The 16,956-nt window shown below is 42.3% G+C and overlaps 1 protein-coding gene and 1 pseudogene across 4 annotated transcripts in view; one reads left to right on the top strand and one right to left on the bottom strand.

Annotated features, from left to right (window-relative positions):
- The window catches only part of NOL4 (nucleolar protein 4), a 191,252-nt gene that overhangs the window by 80,979 nt on the left and 93,317 nt on the right, over positions 1 to 16,956 (bottom strand). The gene's annotated exons all lie outside the window — the stretch shown is intronic.
- On the top strand, positions 3,340 to 3,455 carry LOC136650193 (5S ribosomal RNA; annotated as a pseudogene).

Below are 16,956 nucleotides of genomic sequence, written 5' to 3'. Positions count from 1 at the left end.
GCAAGGCCTTTTATAGGCATTGAGCTATTGCAAGACCTTCATTCATTCATATAAGTCCATCTTTAATATATTCATTTATGTAAACTTATGTAAATTTATTCTAATTTTAAATGTAAATTTATTCTTTTTTTCCCTGGCCCCCAGAACAGTGTCAGAGAGATGATGTGGCCCTCCTGCCAAAAACTTTGGACACCCCTGGTATAGGTGTTGGTGTTTAATGTTTTGTGTCTTATTACCACCTTTGTTGGCTGTCTCTTATAGTTTTATTACCACTTATCGCTGTGTGTATTTTTCTGTGCAGCTACATTTTTATGCTTCTGTGTTTTATATTTGTATGTATTGCTGATGCTTTTATGAGGCATTTTTGGCTGCTGCCTCTGGCTTTGCATTTTGCTGTTTCTTGATGCATTGTATACATACATGCACGAGCAACACAGATGTTGATGGTTTTATGTTATGGTTTTCGGTATTTTTATTTTATTTTATGTAAGCCACCTTGGGCACCCACATTGGACAGGTTGGGCAAAAATATATTAACGGACCCCCTACAAATTTGGAAATGTGGATAAAGGTAGCCCATGCTCATTAACGTGTTTTTAAAGCTTACTGGAGCAAAATTATTGTTGCTTAAACAGAGGCTGTAGGCTTGTAGTGCTCTGTTTAAGCACTATCTGTTTAAGCAAGAAGAATTTTGCTCCGGTAAGCTTTAAAAACATGTTAATGGATATTTGGAGGCTCCCATATCCATGGATAATTGAAAACACAGATACAGGATTCATAGATATGGGAACCCACCTTTAATTTTAAAAAAGTACAGATCTGTGTCACAAAATTTACCATATACATTTTGACAGTGGCAGGGCCAGGGTCAGAGGTTGACCAGCTCAGGCACCAGCTGAGAGGTTTCACCCATCAACGAGTGAGGCTCACCCCTGTAGCCTCCTAATCTAACCATTCCCCACTGGATACAGCATGCTTTTTTCGTTATGGCTGCACCAGCAGGGGGTGGGTGGGAATGGAGATAGAGAGAAGGGTAAGATTGCTCTCAATTAGCTTACATTTGGCATACTGTTGGTCTGATGACAGAGCAAGTTAGATGTTGATTTCCCTCTGTTAATTGGTATCTCACACCAAAGGGTGACTTCATTTCAAGGTCTGCATGTACAAATAGTTTGAAATGTCAATGATAATTTCAGGCAAAACATATCTTTCATAATTATTTTTGCTGAGGAAGCTTCATCTGACACCAAACTTGAGGAAAACCAGACTTTGAAGGCCATGCTGCCTTCAAAGACAATGGATAAAAAAGACACCAAATTTTACATTGGTTTATTTTATCTAGCATTTGGCATATTAATCTAGACTTTGATAGCCAAGTAAAATATGCAATTTTGTATTTTTTCCACTTGTAGGAAGAATTTACTTGTTTATGCTGAGTGAATCCCTCAGCGAATGTAGCTATCAGTTTACGATAGTTTGTCCTGATTCAATAGTACAGGAATATGAATACAAAAGTTTTCATTTTTAAAAAAATAATTAAGTATCAAGAAAGATAAATGACAAAATGGAGGCTACTGTTAATCTGACTCAGCAAAATCTTAAAAACAGATGCCTCGCACAGGAGGAGACATTTGCTGAGAGCTTCAGTTTTGTATCCTATCAGAAACATTGCAATGAATTGCCTAGGCAGCACATGGAACACTTCAGAAGTTTTCCCACTGAGGGAGGAGAAAAATGAGATGAAAGATAATAATAATAATACAGGTATTTTAATAATAATAATAATAATAATAATAATAATAATAATAATAATAATAAAAGTAATAATGAAGAAGAAAAGTATAAATGAAAAAGTACAAGCCATGGAATAACATAAGGGCTTGCCAAACCCCTGGCTATATAGTAAACTCTGTGTGATGCTAGAGGGTGTAATAAATTATAACAATGTATAGCCCAGTTCTGAGCTGCCCAGAGCATGGGGCTGCTGCTGCACAAAAATGGCTGCCATGGCATCCTGTGCACTCCAGGCAGCCACTACTGCCTTCTCAGGAGAAGGGGGACTTCTGTCCCCTTCCCTCGAGTAAGGGAAGTAGCCCCGCAATGGGGATTCTGTGGCGGCTCTTGAGCAAAATCAAGAAGTCTCATGTTGGGCCGTGCAGCCTGACACAGGGCTCAGGATCCAGTGCAGCAGATCTCCCATCCCCTCAGCAGTACCATAAGTGTACTTGAGACCATATCAGTGTACATAAGACCATAAGTGTATAAGTGTACATAAGACCATAAGTATATGCCAGTAAGGAGTGGGTGCAACATTGCACTGTAATACTGGCATGGTGGAAGTAATTTGCATATGTTGGACACTAAAATGTGTTACACTTCAATAGAATGGCTGCAGCTCCCTCCAACATTGTAGGTCTTGCATTTTATAATCTACAGATCCAAAACATGCTTGGCCTGTTTAAAAGTAGCTGTTGACTTCTGGGTGGAGATCTACTGTGCAGCAGTAAAGAGTTTAATTTGAAGTACTGACCAACAAAAAATGACACACAGTATCTTCTCAAGTACCAAACAGGAAAATCACCTAAAGATTCCATCATATCAGTATTATACCTCCCCCATTTTTTCTAACAATAACTCAGCAAGTCTCAAATCTAGAGGATTGTGAGATAAAACTGCCCCAAGGACATATCTCTAGAGGTGATAAAAGTACTATAATACCCTCCCCCACAGAGTGAAAGTATATTTTCCAAGTGACAGTCTTCATCATTGAATCATCTGCCCTTATTTCTTGAACATAGCTTGTCCTTCAGTGACTGAATTACTTATTGAAACAGAATTGAGATACGATTCATTGCAAATGACCCATAATGTAGAGAGGGACTGGTGGTGTCACCATGCTAATAGAACAACAACAAAGATATACAGAGCCAGGACACCACTGGACAGTTATGTCCCTGGCATAAAGACAGCAACATAACCCAATTATCTTTATCATGGCTACATTCTGTACTCTGTACTAGCTATTTAACTGGCACAGTCCCGTGTTGGGCCAAGACACAGTGCTTTGGATCTCATGGAGCACCAGATGATGGCTAGCTAGCCTCCGACTGGCACTGGCCCAGCGTGGCCTCATGCTTTACGGCACGTTTGCGACAGTGTGTACCAGTGGTGAGGTGACGCGTGTTCTTCAGGATTGGGCTCTTAAATAGTTGAGGACTCTTCCATGATGTTCTCAAGTAACTTACTACACAGTATAGCAGAAAGTATTGTTCGGGCTTTCTCTGCAAAACTATGCCTCATGTTATTTAACCATTCCTGCAAGTTCATGTCGCACTGATTCACTATGGAAACACCCTGCACATGCCCGATCTCGTCTGATCTCGGAAGCTAAGCAGGGTCAGGCCTGGTTAGTACTTGGATGGGAGATCGCCTGGGAATACTGGGTGCTGTAGGCTTATACCATAGTCTTTCGAGACTGAAGGTTGCCAACCAGTGCTTGACCTAACTTTTCACTTTTGCTGATTGGGGCATTATTTCATAAGTTTTTGATTTAAAGTCAAAAACTGTTATTTTGTGGGTTGTCCCATGGAAGTGTTGATTTTTGAATAGGCTTACTGGTGAGGGGGGTGGCAGAAGTGATTCAGCAATGCTGGAACCGTGCTCAGCTTCTAGCTCATGATGAGCATCATTTTCTATGTACTCATCACACAATCTCATGATCCCTGCCCCCAAAATTAACACTTTTGTGGGTCTGTCTATGGAAATCATGAAGCTCCGCCCCAAGGAAGATTAAAATCTCATGTACTTTAATCTTAATGACCTTAGTTCTCAGCCATCAAGAAGTAAATATAAGTACCAGCACCACTGACCTAGATGGACCAATGGCCTAATTCAGTAAAAACCATCTTCCTATGAATACAGGAAAGGATTCTGAATCTTTAGTTTGAACTTCTCCCTAAATAGCTATTAACTAGATTAATGACAGTAACTAAAAAAAACCCCATACTTTAAGTTGGGTTATAACCCAAAAACATTTGGATTCTCCCTTTAATAGAACATCTACTGATAGTAAAAGTCGTAGTTATATATAATCTGTGGAATGTTTACTAGCCTTACTGTGTAAGTGTGTACATTATACACACGTGTTCTTTTCAACTAGTGGTACTTGAGTCACCTGATTTTCAGCCCAGTTTGACCAATCCAAATGTGAGGACCACCATCACAGCAGGCCTTCGACCAGTCTGCACAGCACTGCTGCCGGTGCAAGGGCTGGAAAGCCATGTACTGCCAGCAGCACAATGCTGCATCAGTGGCCCTGCCTCATGTGCACTGGCCTGAGATAGAATTGAGCCATAAATGTGAAGTTCCACTGGTCAAAAAAACACAGATTTAATAATCATCAGGCAAAGCATTCCCTCTGTTTCTGGGATGAGACATAGCAAGATGTCATGAACAAAACTCTGTGACACCTCAGATATAACTTAGGGCCCCATCCTCTCCAACTTTCCAGTGTCAATGCAGCCATGAGGCGGTGCCAAGGGAAGGGAACAAACATTCTCTTACCTTGAGGAGGCTTCTGCAAGAGCCTCCTCCACAGCTGGATGCAGCACATGCCCATTGGCATGGCTGCATCAGTGCTGGAAAATTGGGTGGGATTGGGCCCTCAGAAGAGTCAGAAAAATCAGTGTAATTCAGGAAAAAAAGAAACTTTACAACTTGAAAACTGATGTATGATAGTGTAGTAACAATATTCTAATAGTGTAATGGCTGGTGGACTTATGTATCCACATGAAAATAATGTAGGTAATGTATCACTCCCTCGAATACCTATTGAGAGAGGAAATATACCCTTTCCATTAGCTTTCAGGACAACACTAATCATACAATCTTTACCTTACTAGCTTGTAGCACAATAGAAACAATGTGACGTGGGACACTTAATCAAGTTAGAATACTACACAGTTCCACAAAACATGTTATTAAGCTGTCATCGTGAAAAAGCGTTTTAAATACAGTAATGTTAATAGGCTGTGACCAGTACTCATTGTTACAAGAAAGTGTGATAACCGTGTTGCTGCTAAGTTTATGGCCCTACTGTTTATGTTCCTTCTGGTTTCTCGTGAGAGAAGTGGTGCAAACAGAAAACCAACAGGGATTACTGCTTATGACCTGAGAGTCCTGTTAGCCTGCCACCAAGCTCATACATCTTGTGTTAGCTTTGGCACAGTCCAGTGAGGATCTTTGAGTGAGGATCCACAAGAGGCCATGTATGTTTATGTTTCATTTGTAGACTCCCTTTTACAACTTTCTGCATCTGTGCTTCCCAATCAGAGAAGGATGCTTCAGTTTGCCAAATTCCTAGATGAAAAGCTTCTAGATAATATCTTACCCATGAAATTCTAACTGCATATTCATGTATGAGAAGCCACAATATTCAAGTTATATTAAGTTCAAGTTAAGTTCAATATTCAATAACCAAGTACATCTCAAGATGTAACAAGTGTATATAGTGAGAAGATTGTGCAGAAATTTATTCTGCCCGATCTATACACAGGATCATGATAATTATTACTTAAAAATGCCTTCTCAGCAGGAATTTTGTAGAGTACAATGAAATTATTATTTAAAAAATGTCTAGCCAGTCTTTCCCTTGCCAGAGCAAATGCCCAAGGCAGTCTACAATTTTTTTTTCATAAAACAGCCATAAAACAGTTAAAACATACAACATATAAAAACAATCTGGGTCTGCAAACTCAATTTAACAAATAATAGACTAGGACTGTAACAAGAACCAGTGTCAGCGGAAAACCCCCAAAACAGCAAATTATAGACAATGTATAGGTACAGGAGGCCCAACCCTAAAAACCACCAAGTAAAAGGTAAACAGAATAATTGTGTTCTTACTCCTCAACAAAAAGCTTTCAGGGGAGGGACATTTCTTAAATCTCCTGGAAAGGATGTCCATAACTGTAGCACTATTACAGAGAAGACTTACTGCAGCACTGCCATCCCTTAAACTGGGTCAGGAGCAGCACTTGCAGGAGAGCCCCCTCAGATGTCTTAAGTTTAAAATCCAATATGTGCCTCATGTGCTTATTGGGGTGGGTACTCTGACAACAAACTTATGCAGCTACATTTGTACATATGTAGACTCTGTGCAGATAACAAACAGGATCATGATCAGCACTGCACAATCTGTTCCCTCCATCTATACATAAAAACATCTGCACAGAGCTTGTGAGAAGACAAGTACTGAAACAAACCAAATAGCAATTTACTTGCACCAGGTGATTTAATATAAACATTACAACATCAATGCAAGAGGAGAGCAAGTACCCATGCATTTCTTTTCAGAGAGATGCATGTTTGAAGAAAAGTCTAGACTTGGTTGTCAATCACAGAAAGAAAAGTCCTTCAAACAATTCTATGTCGCTAAATTATGGCTAATACTGCAAGAAGTGAGCTACCAAAATGATTACTGGGCTGGGGCACCTCCCTTACGAGGAAAGGCTGCAGCACTTGAGGCTCTTCAGTCTAGAAAAGAGGCATCTGAGGGGTGACATAATTGAGACATACAAAATTATGCTGGGGATTGATAGAGTGGAGAGAGAGATGTTCTTTTCCCTCTCACGCAACACCAAAACCAGGGGACATACACTAAAATTGAGTGTTGGCAGAGTTAGGACAGACAAAAGAAAATATTTCTTTACCCAGCTTGTAATTAGTCTATGGAACTCCTTGCCACAGCATGTGGTGATGGCATCTAGCTTAGATGCCTTTAAAACGGGATTGAACAGATTTCTGAAGGAACATTACAGGTTACAAGCCATGATGGGTATGTACACTCTGAGATTAGCTGGTCACACATTATGAGGGCAGGGTAGGAATTTTTTTTTCACCTACCCCAGACTGGCAAGAGAGGGAAGGTATATTCAGTAGGTTTCATGCATTCAAAATTGGTCACTGTGTTTAATAATGTAGCACAGGTTAAACCCAATTGCAAGCTGGTGTCTTCGCTGGCGGTGTGAGCATAAATAGAATGCTAGATGCAGGGAGGTGGCAGCGAGATGCAAGTATCTTGTGGTCTTGTGTGTGCTCTCTGAGGCATCTGGTGGGCCCACTGTGAGATGCAGGAAGCTGGACTAGATAGGCCCTGGGCCTGATCCAACAGGGGTCTTCTTATGTTCATAAAATATGTGAAAGGATGCTGGTGTTATTCCAAGTAGTAGCTTCTGAAAATCACTTACAAGTCAACCTTCAAAAATTAGAACAACCTCTAGGAAGATCTACAATTTCCTTACATCTACTTCTGCTCTGCCAAGGTATCATTTTGCTACTTAGCTGTGGATGCAAGAAGGCTAGTGGATACAGGAAGGTCACTTGCCAGAAATGTGTTGCTCCTGAGTGCTCCAGAGGGCAAGTAGTCAAGATCATTTAAGGTGGATTTGTTATCAATTAATACACTGTAACTTGGTCAAATAGACTGCATTTAAAGGCTGGATTGTGCTCATTCTTTGAAGTTCCATACAGTGGGCCCTCAGTATCCATGCAGGATCTATTCCAGGACTCCTGCGGATACCATTTCAGTGGATACTGGGGTCTGCAGAAAGTCCTTAAAGGACCTCCAGAATGTGACCAGAAAGCACTTCTGGTCATGTCCGGGAGATCAAGAGAGGCTTTTCAGCGTGTCTTGGCACCCGCACTGAGTCAAATCTGCAGGTGCTAAACCTGCAGATAAGGAGTAATTCTCTTCTACATTAGTAATCCTAATAATAAACCCATGGACAGTGATTGTTTTAGAGGAGTGTTTCTCAAACTTCCCAGGAGATTTACTCCCGGGGTAAGTCTTTGCGGGGGCAGAGGCAGCAAAGCGACCCCCAGGATCGCGCCCCTGCGGGAGAAGGGGGGCTATTTTTCAACTAACCTTACATGCTCCCAGGGTCCAGGGGGTGTGGGGAGCTCTGCGGAGCGCTTTCAGGGTTCCCCACAGCTTCTAAACAGTGAAAGTTCCAAGCACGATTAAACCAGAAGTGGAATTTCTGGTTTTGTTGTGCTTGGAACTTTCACTGTTTAGAAGCCGCAGGGAACCCTGAAAGCGCTCCACAGGGCTCCCCACACCCCTGGACCTTGGGAGCACGTAAGGTTAGTTGAAAAATAGCCCCCCTTCCCCTGCAGGGGCGCAATCCTGGGGATCGCTTTGCTGCCTCTGCCCCCTGCCCCCGCCCCTTAAAGGGAACAAGGCATGGTTACACGAACTGGTGGGTTGCGACCACTGTTTTAAATTTAATTTAATTAAAATAGAACCACTGTTTTAGAGCATTTAAAGGAATGTAATCTTGTGAACATGCTCTTAGAATTATGCTCTCAACGAAATACACATTCCATATCATATGCTTTCCATACATGTACAGAAGTATATTAGCCTATTACAGCCAGAAGAAATTCCTATCAATTTCATTTATCTTAGGTCAATGCATGGTAACTTGGAATTTCTTTATAAGTCCCAATAGTATGTTATGTAGAGACACCCTAGACTCAAGCAAAATGCACAGTACACTGATTTAGTCAATGAGACCAGCATCAAAGTTTCTGAACACAAAACTAACAGCGCAATCCCATGCATGTTGACTCAGCATTAAGTCCTATTATGTTTAGTGGAGCTTAATACCAAGAAAATGTGTATAGGATTGTAGCCTCAATCTTGATTCTGTTCCTCAAGAGGAAACAATGTGCACAGAATTTCCCCTAATCTAAAACAGGACAGAATGCTCCACAAAGCACTACAAGCTTCTGATTGGTTCTTCATGTTCACAGGACACAATCACATATGACTGTGTAGCGACCACAAAGAACCATGTAATGTATAGTTAGTCCCTTAAAAATGCACATTTAAGTCACAATTAGATACCACAGTATAGAAGAAGCTATATGAGAATTCAGAATGTTGTTAAACCACCTGTTTTGTCTCATAGTGAATCCCTGCTTGTATCATGGAGGGATAAAACTGGGGCAAAGAGTTGTAATTAACCATTGTAGTAATAAATGAATATAACAAGCCCTTTGTCCTTTTTCACAGAGACCTAATTAGATACTGCAACTTTCAGAAGTGTAAATGAGAAGACTGTTATAAAAGCTGATCTTGTGGGTGGTTCAGAGAACAAAGGAGGACATTTCCATCTCTATTTAATAATTTCTGCCTGAAACAAAAAGGAAAAGAATTGCAAAATTATCTAAGTGAAATGACCAAATGCTATCATTAAATATGTGCTCTGGTAAAGAACACAAGAAATGAAAATGACATTGGTGAAATTGCTCGGGCATTATGCTAAATATGATGCAAGGGGCTCTGACCCCATCAATATACATGTGAAGACTCCAATTTTACTCCAATATCACTTTGCACTGCCACTGAATCTTATCTGCCATTTTGTTGGAAATGACCCGAGTCGGGAAGCAACTGGAATGCATGTGGCCTCTTGGCAGCCGGTTGGGTGAAATTGCCTGGCTGCCTAACGAGTACACGCTCATTTGTGCTCCAACAGCTTCTCGAGTCCAGAAGCAATTGGAGCACGGGTACCCTTTCTTGATAGTCAGTTGGGTGCCAGCACAGAGATATTGCAAAAATGCCATAAGGCACTTTGGTGACACTGTGACAGGCTGGAGCACAGACATTCACTGGCCTCTGGAGGTCGAATTCAGCCTCCAGTTCACCAGTACCAAGTAAGTTTGCACCGGCCTACCTTGGCTGGTGCAGGGGTCTGATGGCATACCTCTTTAGGTGGTGCAGATCTGAGTAGCCCCATTTGGGCCACTGCTGCATAAGGGGAAGAAACTACTTCCCTTGCCTGGGTTGTGCCACAACCAGCCCCAATCCTGTGCTGGATGCAGCACAGGGCAGTCAGCCTGACTGTTCCAGTACAGGATAGGGATGTCTGCTATGTTGCTGGATCATTTAGGAATAAGTCAAATAACATCAATCACAGTAAATATTTGGGGGGGGGGGGCTTTGTTTACTTCTCATCATTTTAATGTTATATTCTACCTTCTGCTTCTGGTTTTTAGCCATAATAATTTTCCTACTCCAGAAGATGATTGACCTTCTCCCATAACTATTTTTGACAATGGGTTCAGTATAAACAACAAAAGTGTTTAGAAAGCCCAAGTGTACAGTATGTTCCAAATAATCTCTCAAAGTATTTGCTGATACTCTCAACACATTCTAAACATTTGATTATGCTTCAGCATTTCAATTACTGTACTACCTTCCAGCTGTCTGATGACAATGATACCAGTGAAGTTATTTATTTCTTTTTTAAAAGTTTGTTAAAGTTTTAAATAGACTTTTTACAGCTCACATAAAGTACTCCAAATAGTTAACAGGCCAATGCTAACTAAAACCTCCTCAATGCAGCCATACCAACACAGCATGAGCTTAATCCTGCAGGGTGACAGACCCAAAGGCCTCCTTGAGGTAAGGGAATTTTCAGTAGAATATCTAGGGTATGGCAAGCCAGGGCATGAGTCCTGGGTGTCATCTGAAGGTGGGTGCCAGCTGCCCCTGTGAGTGTGTCAATAGTCTCTTAAAGAAGAATAAAGAATGTGGACTCATCTGGTCACATAAGAACATAAGAATAGCCCCACTGGATCAGGCCATAGGCCCATCTAGTCCAGCTTCCTGTATCTCACAGCGGCCCACCAAATGCCCCAGGGAGCACCCCAGATAACAAGAGACCTCATCCTGGTGCCCTCCCTTGCATCTGGCATTCTGACATAACCCATTTCTAAAATCAGGAGGTTGCGCATACACATCATGGCTTGTACCCAATAATGGATTTTTCCTCCAGAAACTTGTCCAATCCCCTTTTAAAGGCGTCTAGGCTAGACGCCAGCACCACATCCTGTGGCAAGGAGTTCCACAGATCGACCACATGCTGAGTAAAGAAATATTTTCTTTTGTCCTAACCCGCCCAACACTCAATTTTAGTGGATGTCCCCTGGTTCTGGTATTATGTGAGAGTGTAAAGAGCATCTCCCTATCCACTCTGTCCATCCCCTACATAATTTTGTATGTCTCAATCATGTCCCCCCTCAGGCGTCTCTTTTCTAGGCTGAAGAGGCCCAAACGCCGTAGCCTTTCCTCATAAGGAAGGTGCCCCAGCCCAGTAATCATCTTAGTCGCTCTCTTTTGCACCTTTTCCATTTCCACTATGTCTTTTTTGAGATGCGGCGACCAGAACTGGACACAATACTACAGGTGTGGCCTTACCATAGATTTGTACAACGGCATTATAATACTAGCCGATTTGTTCTCAATACCCTTCCTAATGATCCCAAGCATAGAATTGGCCTTCTTCACTGCCGCCGCACATTGGGTCAACACTTTCATCCACCTGTCCACCACCACCCCAAGATCTCTCTCCTGATCTGTCACAGACAGCTCAGAATCCATTAGCCTATATCTAAAGTTTTGATTTTTTGCCCCAATGTGCATGACTTTACACTTACTGACATTGAAGCGCATCTGCCATTTTGCTGCCCATTCTGCCAGTCTGGAGAGATCCTTCTGGAGCTCCTCACAATCACTTCTGGTCTTCACCACTCGGAAAAGTTTGGTGTCGTCTGCAAACTTAGCCACTTCACTGCTCAACCCTGTCTCCAGGTCATTTATGAAGAGGTTGAAAAGCACCGGTCCCAGGACAGATCCTTGGGGCACACCACTTTTCACCTCTCTCCATTGTGAAAATTGCCCATTGACACCCACTCTCTGCTTCCTGGCCTCCAACCAGTTCTCAATCCATGAGAGGACCTGTCCTCTAATTCCCTGTCTGTGGAGTTTTTTCAGTAGCCTTTGGTGAGGGACCGTGTCAAACGCCTTCTGAAAGTCCAGATATATAATGTCCACGGGTTCTCCCAAATCCACATGCCTATTGACCTTGTCAAAGAATTCTATAAGGTTTGTGAGGCAAGACTTACCCTTACAGAAGCCATGCTGACTCTCCCTCAGCAAGGCCTGTTCATCTATGTGTTTTGAGATCCTATCTTTGATGAGGCATTCCACCATCTTACCCGGTATGGATGTTAGGCTGACCGGCCTATAGTTTCCTGGGTCCCCCCTCTTTCCCTTTTTAAAAATAGGTGTGACATTTGCTATCCTCCAATCTTCTGGCACCGTGGCCATTTTGAGGGACAAGTTGCATACCTTAGTCAAGAGATCTGCAACTTCATTCTTCAATTCCTTAATAACTCTTGGGTGGATGCCATCAGGGCCCGGTGACTTATTGATCTTTAATTTATCAATGAGGTCTGAAACATCTTCTCTTTTAACCTCTATCTGACTTAACTCCTTGGTCAGGAGGGGCCGTTCGGGCAGCGGTATCTGCCCGAGGTCTTCTGCCGTGAAGACAGATGCAAAGAACTCATTTAATTTCTCTGCCATCTCTAAGTCTCCTTTTATCTCCCCTTTCCCTCCCTCACCATCCAGAGGGCCAGCCGCTTCTCTGGCAGGTTTCCTGCTTCTAACATATTTGAAGAAGCTTTTATTATTCCCCTTAAAGTTGCTGGCCATGCGTTCCTCATAGTCTCGCTTGGCCTCCCGTATCACCTTCTTACATTTCTTTTGCCACAGTTTATGTTCCTTTTTATTCTCCTCATTAGGGCAAGACTTCCATTTACGGAAGGAAGCTTCCTTGCCCTTCACAGCCTCTCTAACTTGGCTGGTTAGCCGTGCGGGCACTCTCCTGGATTTAGTGGAACCATTCTTTCTTTGCGGTATACACCTCTGCTGGGCCTCTATTACTGTTGTTTTAAGCAGCCTCCATGCACTCTGGAGAGACTGGACTCTTTTTACCCTCCCTTTCAACCTCCTTCTAACCAGCCTCCTCATTTGGGGGAAGTCTGCCCATCGGAAGTCAAGGGTTTTTGTTAGAGATTTGCCTGGTATTCTTCCCCCAACGTGCATGTCAAAACGGATGGCAGCATGATCACTGTTCCCCAATGGCTCAGTAACATTTACATCTCTAACCAGGTCCTGCGTACCGCACAATATTAAATCCAGAGTCACCTGTCCTCTGGTGGGCTCCGTGACTAGCTGCTCTAAGCCACAGTCATTTAGCACGTCAAGAAATCCGGTTTCCTTATTGTGACCAGAACACAAATTGACCCAGTCAATATGAGGATAATTGAAGTCCCCCATGATTACAACCCTGTCCCTCCTTGTCACCTCCCTGATCTGTTTCCTCATTTCAAGGTCCCCATCCGATTTCTGGTCTGGAGGACGATAGCACGCCCCCAGTATTACATCGCTGCACAAGCCTGGTAATTTAACCCACAGAGATTCTACGGTGGAGTCGGACCCACCTTCAATCTCTGCTTTGCTGGATTCTATCCCTTCCTTAACATAAAGGGCCACCCCACCTCCAACACGCCCCTGCCTGTCCCTCCTGTAGAGTTTATAGCCCGGGATTGTGGTATCCCACTGATTCTCCGCATTCCACCAGGTTTCCGTTATGCCCACTATGTCAATGTTTTCTCTTGTCACCAGACATTCCAGTTCTCCCACCTTTGCTCGTAGACTTCGGGCATTCGCATAAAAGCATTTGTACAAGGAATGCCCTAGGATGGGCTGCTTATTCGCTCCTTTGTCCCTGCATCCTCTCAGTGTGCCAAACCATCTATCACATCCTATCACGCTACCTTTCCCAATTTCTTCTCCTACTCTGCCTTTGTCTTGTTGTCAGGCATAATCCTGACTGCAAGAGGTGACCATGTGGGTAATTATCTGTACACCCTTATAGCTATCATAATACTTTTGTTATTTGGTTTCATGTACTATGATATATAAATATTTTTATGTAACAGTAGAATTTGTTGCACAGTATCATGAAACACAAATTAAGAAATCAAGGACAGTATGCCAATATTAACAATAAAAATACTTAAGGTTTATACTTTAAAAGAATTAATCTTTCCCTATGTGTCAGAAAAAAAATTTATAGAGATATGAGGAATACAGATAAACATGAGGTTAAAAGTTCCTCAGATGAAGGAAAAATTGGTTCTATGTTAATTCACAATTAAAGAAAGCATTATTAAAGACTTGTGCCAAAATTTTTAGATGAAAGCGTATAGAATTACTGAACACGTGTGCAATTCCAGTGTGGTAGTCTGTTTACTCTTGTATCTAATGATTTTGTAAAAATACTCCATGTATGATTTATTGATATAATAATTATTTCATTAAAACACTTGAAGGGGAAAGACAGCCACAACAATAGATGCCAAAAAGCAAACAATGAGTCTTATTAGAATTATTTCTATTTTCACTGAAATGCAAGCTTCTTAATACTTGCAGAAATATTTGTACTGCCTAAATTTTGATATCCGCAGACCTCTAGTGGCTATTACTGTAAATGATTATTTCTTTTTACTGCTTGGATTTGGAAAGGCCACTGTATTTACCAACAAAAGAGAGAGGTGACACAGGAATAATATACCAAAGGAGTATTTCAATAATTGCTTAAAGTAGTGTGGTTTTACTGAAGTCAATGACTTTACAAGAGGTATAAGTACCTCTCATTTAACTTGTGCTTGATTTAGGGCCATATCCTATCCAACTTTCCAGCACTGATGTAGCTGTGCCAATGGGGCGGGTGCTGCATCCTGCTGTGGAGGGGACAGTCATGGAGACCTCCTCAAGGTGTGGGAAACATTTGTTCACTTACCTTGGGGTTGCATCAGCACTGGAAAGGTGGATAGGATTGGGCCCTTAGACTTTTTGGAATAATGCACTTGTTTTATTAACACCAAAATATAACTTTCATGCAAAAAAATTTTGAAATAATGCTCCTGCATGTTTGGCTGGCAGCATAGTCACATTCAAAATTTCATACTTTTTTTTTAGTGTGAAACTTTGTTTTCCCCATCAACCATGTCTGAAAAACTTCCAACTGCACTGTCTGAGGAGCCTAAAGCTTAAAAGGCATGAAAAGCAATCACAAGTGATGTGAAGTTAGACGTGATCAACCACCTTCAGCGAGGAAAGCATGTACTGGATGATGGCTGTGTGCTTGGTTTAAATGGGAGGACTGTTTGTGCCATTCGAGACAGTGCAGAGACAATAAAGAAAAGTGTTGAATCAGGGACAAATGCAAGCGCAAAGAAAACCTCTTTTGCTCAGAGTTCTATCACAGACTTTAAGGAGCGGATGCCAAGTAGGTGGATAGAAGATACAAATCTGCTCAACATACCATTCTGCATCTTCCTATCCCAGGAAAAAGCACGTCCAATCTGGAAAACTACAAAATGATAAAGACGGCCCAGTGATGTCATTCAATGCTAGTTCTGGTTAGTTTACTAATTTCAGGCAAAGATACAGTTATCACAACATGAGTGGCAATGCTGCTTCCGCTGATGCGGTGGCTGCTGAGTGGTTCGTTGAGACTCTTAAGGCTATTATTGAAGAGGCTATTCTGCCGAGCAGATTTTCAAACTGGATGACATATCTCTTTTTAGGAAGAGAATGCCAGCATGAACATAGGTATCTTGTAAAGAAAAAACAGCACCTGGCTTCAAGGCTTCTAAGGATCATTACTGTTTAGGGGTAATGTCAAAGGTGACTTCAGTTTAAAATCAGTGCTTGTGTATCACTCTGCAACCCCCCCTGCTCTCAATGGCTAGGTGAAAAATCTTTTACCAATGCATTTATTTTCAAACACCAAGGGGTGAGTTACTGGTCATATTTTCTGTAACTATCATGTGTAAAAACTGAAAGAGAAATTATGGCAGTGTTGTGAATGTGAGAATCTGCTCACGCAGCAGACTGCAAACGTTTCAGTGTCACAACTCACCTTTTCCTCCATGGTGGGTTGCAACATGATGGTCTTCATAGTATTGCAAAGCTTTATTGCAGCAGTTCCCAAACTCTCAGGGAACGTTTGGAAACTGCTAAGTATTTGCTGGGGAGAGAAGGGGGCAGCAACATAATTGGGACGGTCCTGCTGCTGCAGGGGAAGGAAGGATTTTTTTTTTAAACTTACCTGGGGGTTGCTATGGCTCTCTCATCCTTCCCAGCAGCTCCAAATTGCCATGAAAAAGAAAACCACTTCCAGTTTTTGTCACAAAACCAGAAGTGTTTTTGTTTTCTTTTTCATTGCAGTTTGGAGCCACCAGGAGGTTTGCAGAGGGGGTGACAGGTTCCCTGGACCCTCCAGAGAGTCATAGCAACCCCCAGGTAAGTAGAAAAAACCCTTCCCTCCCCAGCAGCAGCATAATCATCCTGATTGTGTTGCTGCCATCGCTGTCACCCCACCCCCTAAAGGGGCAGAAGCAGGGCTACCATGGCTGGGGTATTGTGACACCCCAGTTTGGGAACCTCTGCCTTATTGGGAGACTCCGAAGGCAGCTTCCAGGTTGCACTGGGACCATGATCCCACTCTATTGGCCTCTGCAAGGCTCAGAATGGCCCACAGAAGCATCCAGAAGTGACCTAGTTCTAGAACTGGAACTTCTAGAACTGGAGTTGTGTCTGCAAACAAGAAGTCAATTCTAGTTGCTTCCACTGGCTATTCTGAGGCCTGCAGAGACCCATGGATTGGGTTGCGGGCCCAGCACAACTCAGAAGTGGCCTCTGGGGCCTCCTAGTGCCACCGTGCAGCACTATGAAGAGCTTCATTTTTTTGTGCCTAGCACACATGGGCTCACAACCCACCAGTGGGTCACAATCCACATTTTGGGAAATGCTGTCCTAGCGGATAATGACCCTGGACATCCAGCTTTAGTCCAAGATCTTTGTGAAAATATTCAAGTTGTTCATCTTCCCCCAAACACTACATTCCTTATTCAGCCAATGGATCAGGATGCAATTAGTATATTTAAAGCTTATTTTTTCAAGAGAATATTTGGTGCTGCAGTGAAGGCTACCAAAGATGAGAAAATAACTGTTATAGATACATTAGAGAT

This window comes from Tiliqua scincoides, chromosome 4 (genome assembly GCF_035046505.1).
Source record: "Tiliqua scincoides isolate rTilSci1 chromosome 4, rTilSci1.hap2, whole genome shotgun sequence".
In the NCBI taxonomy this organism is placed as follows: Eukaryota; Metazoa; Chordata; class Lepidosauria; order Squamata; family Scincidae; genus Tiliqua; species Tiliqua scincoides.
Note: the sequence above shows the minus strand (reverse complement) of the source record. Positions and strands in the feature narration are given on the sequence as shown.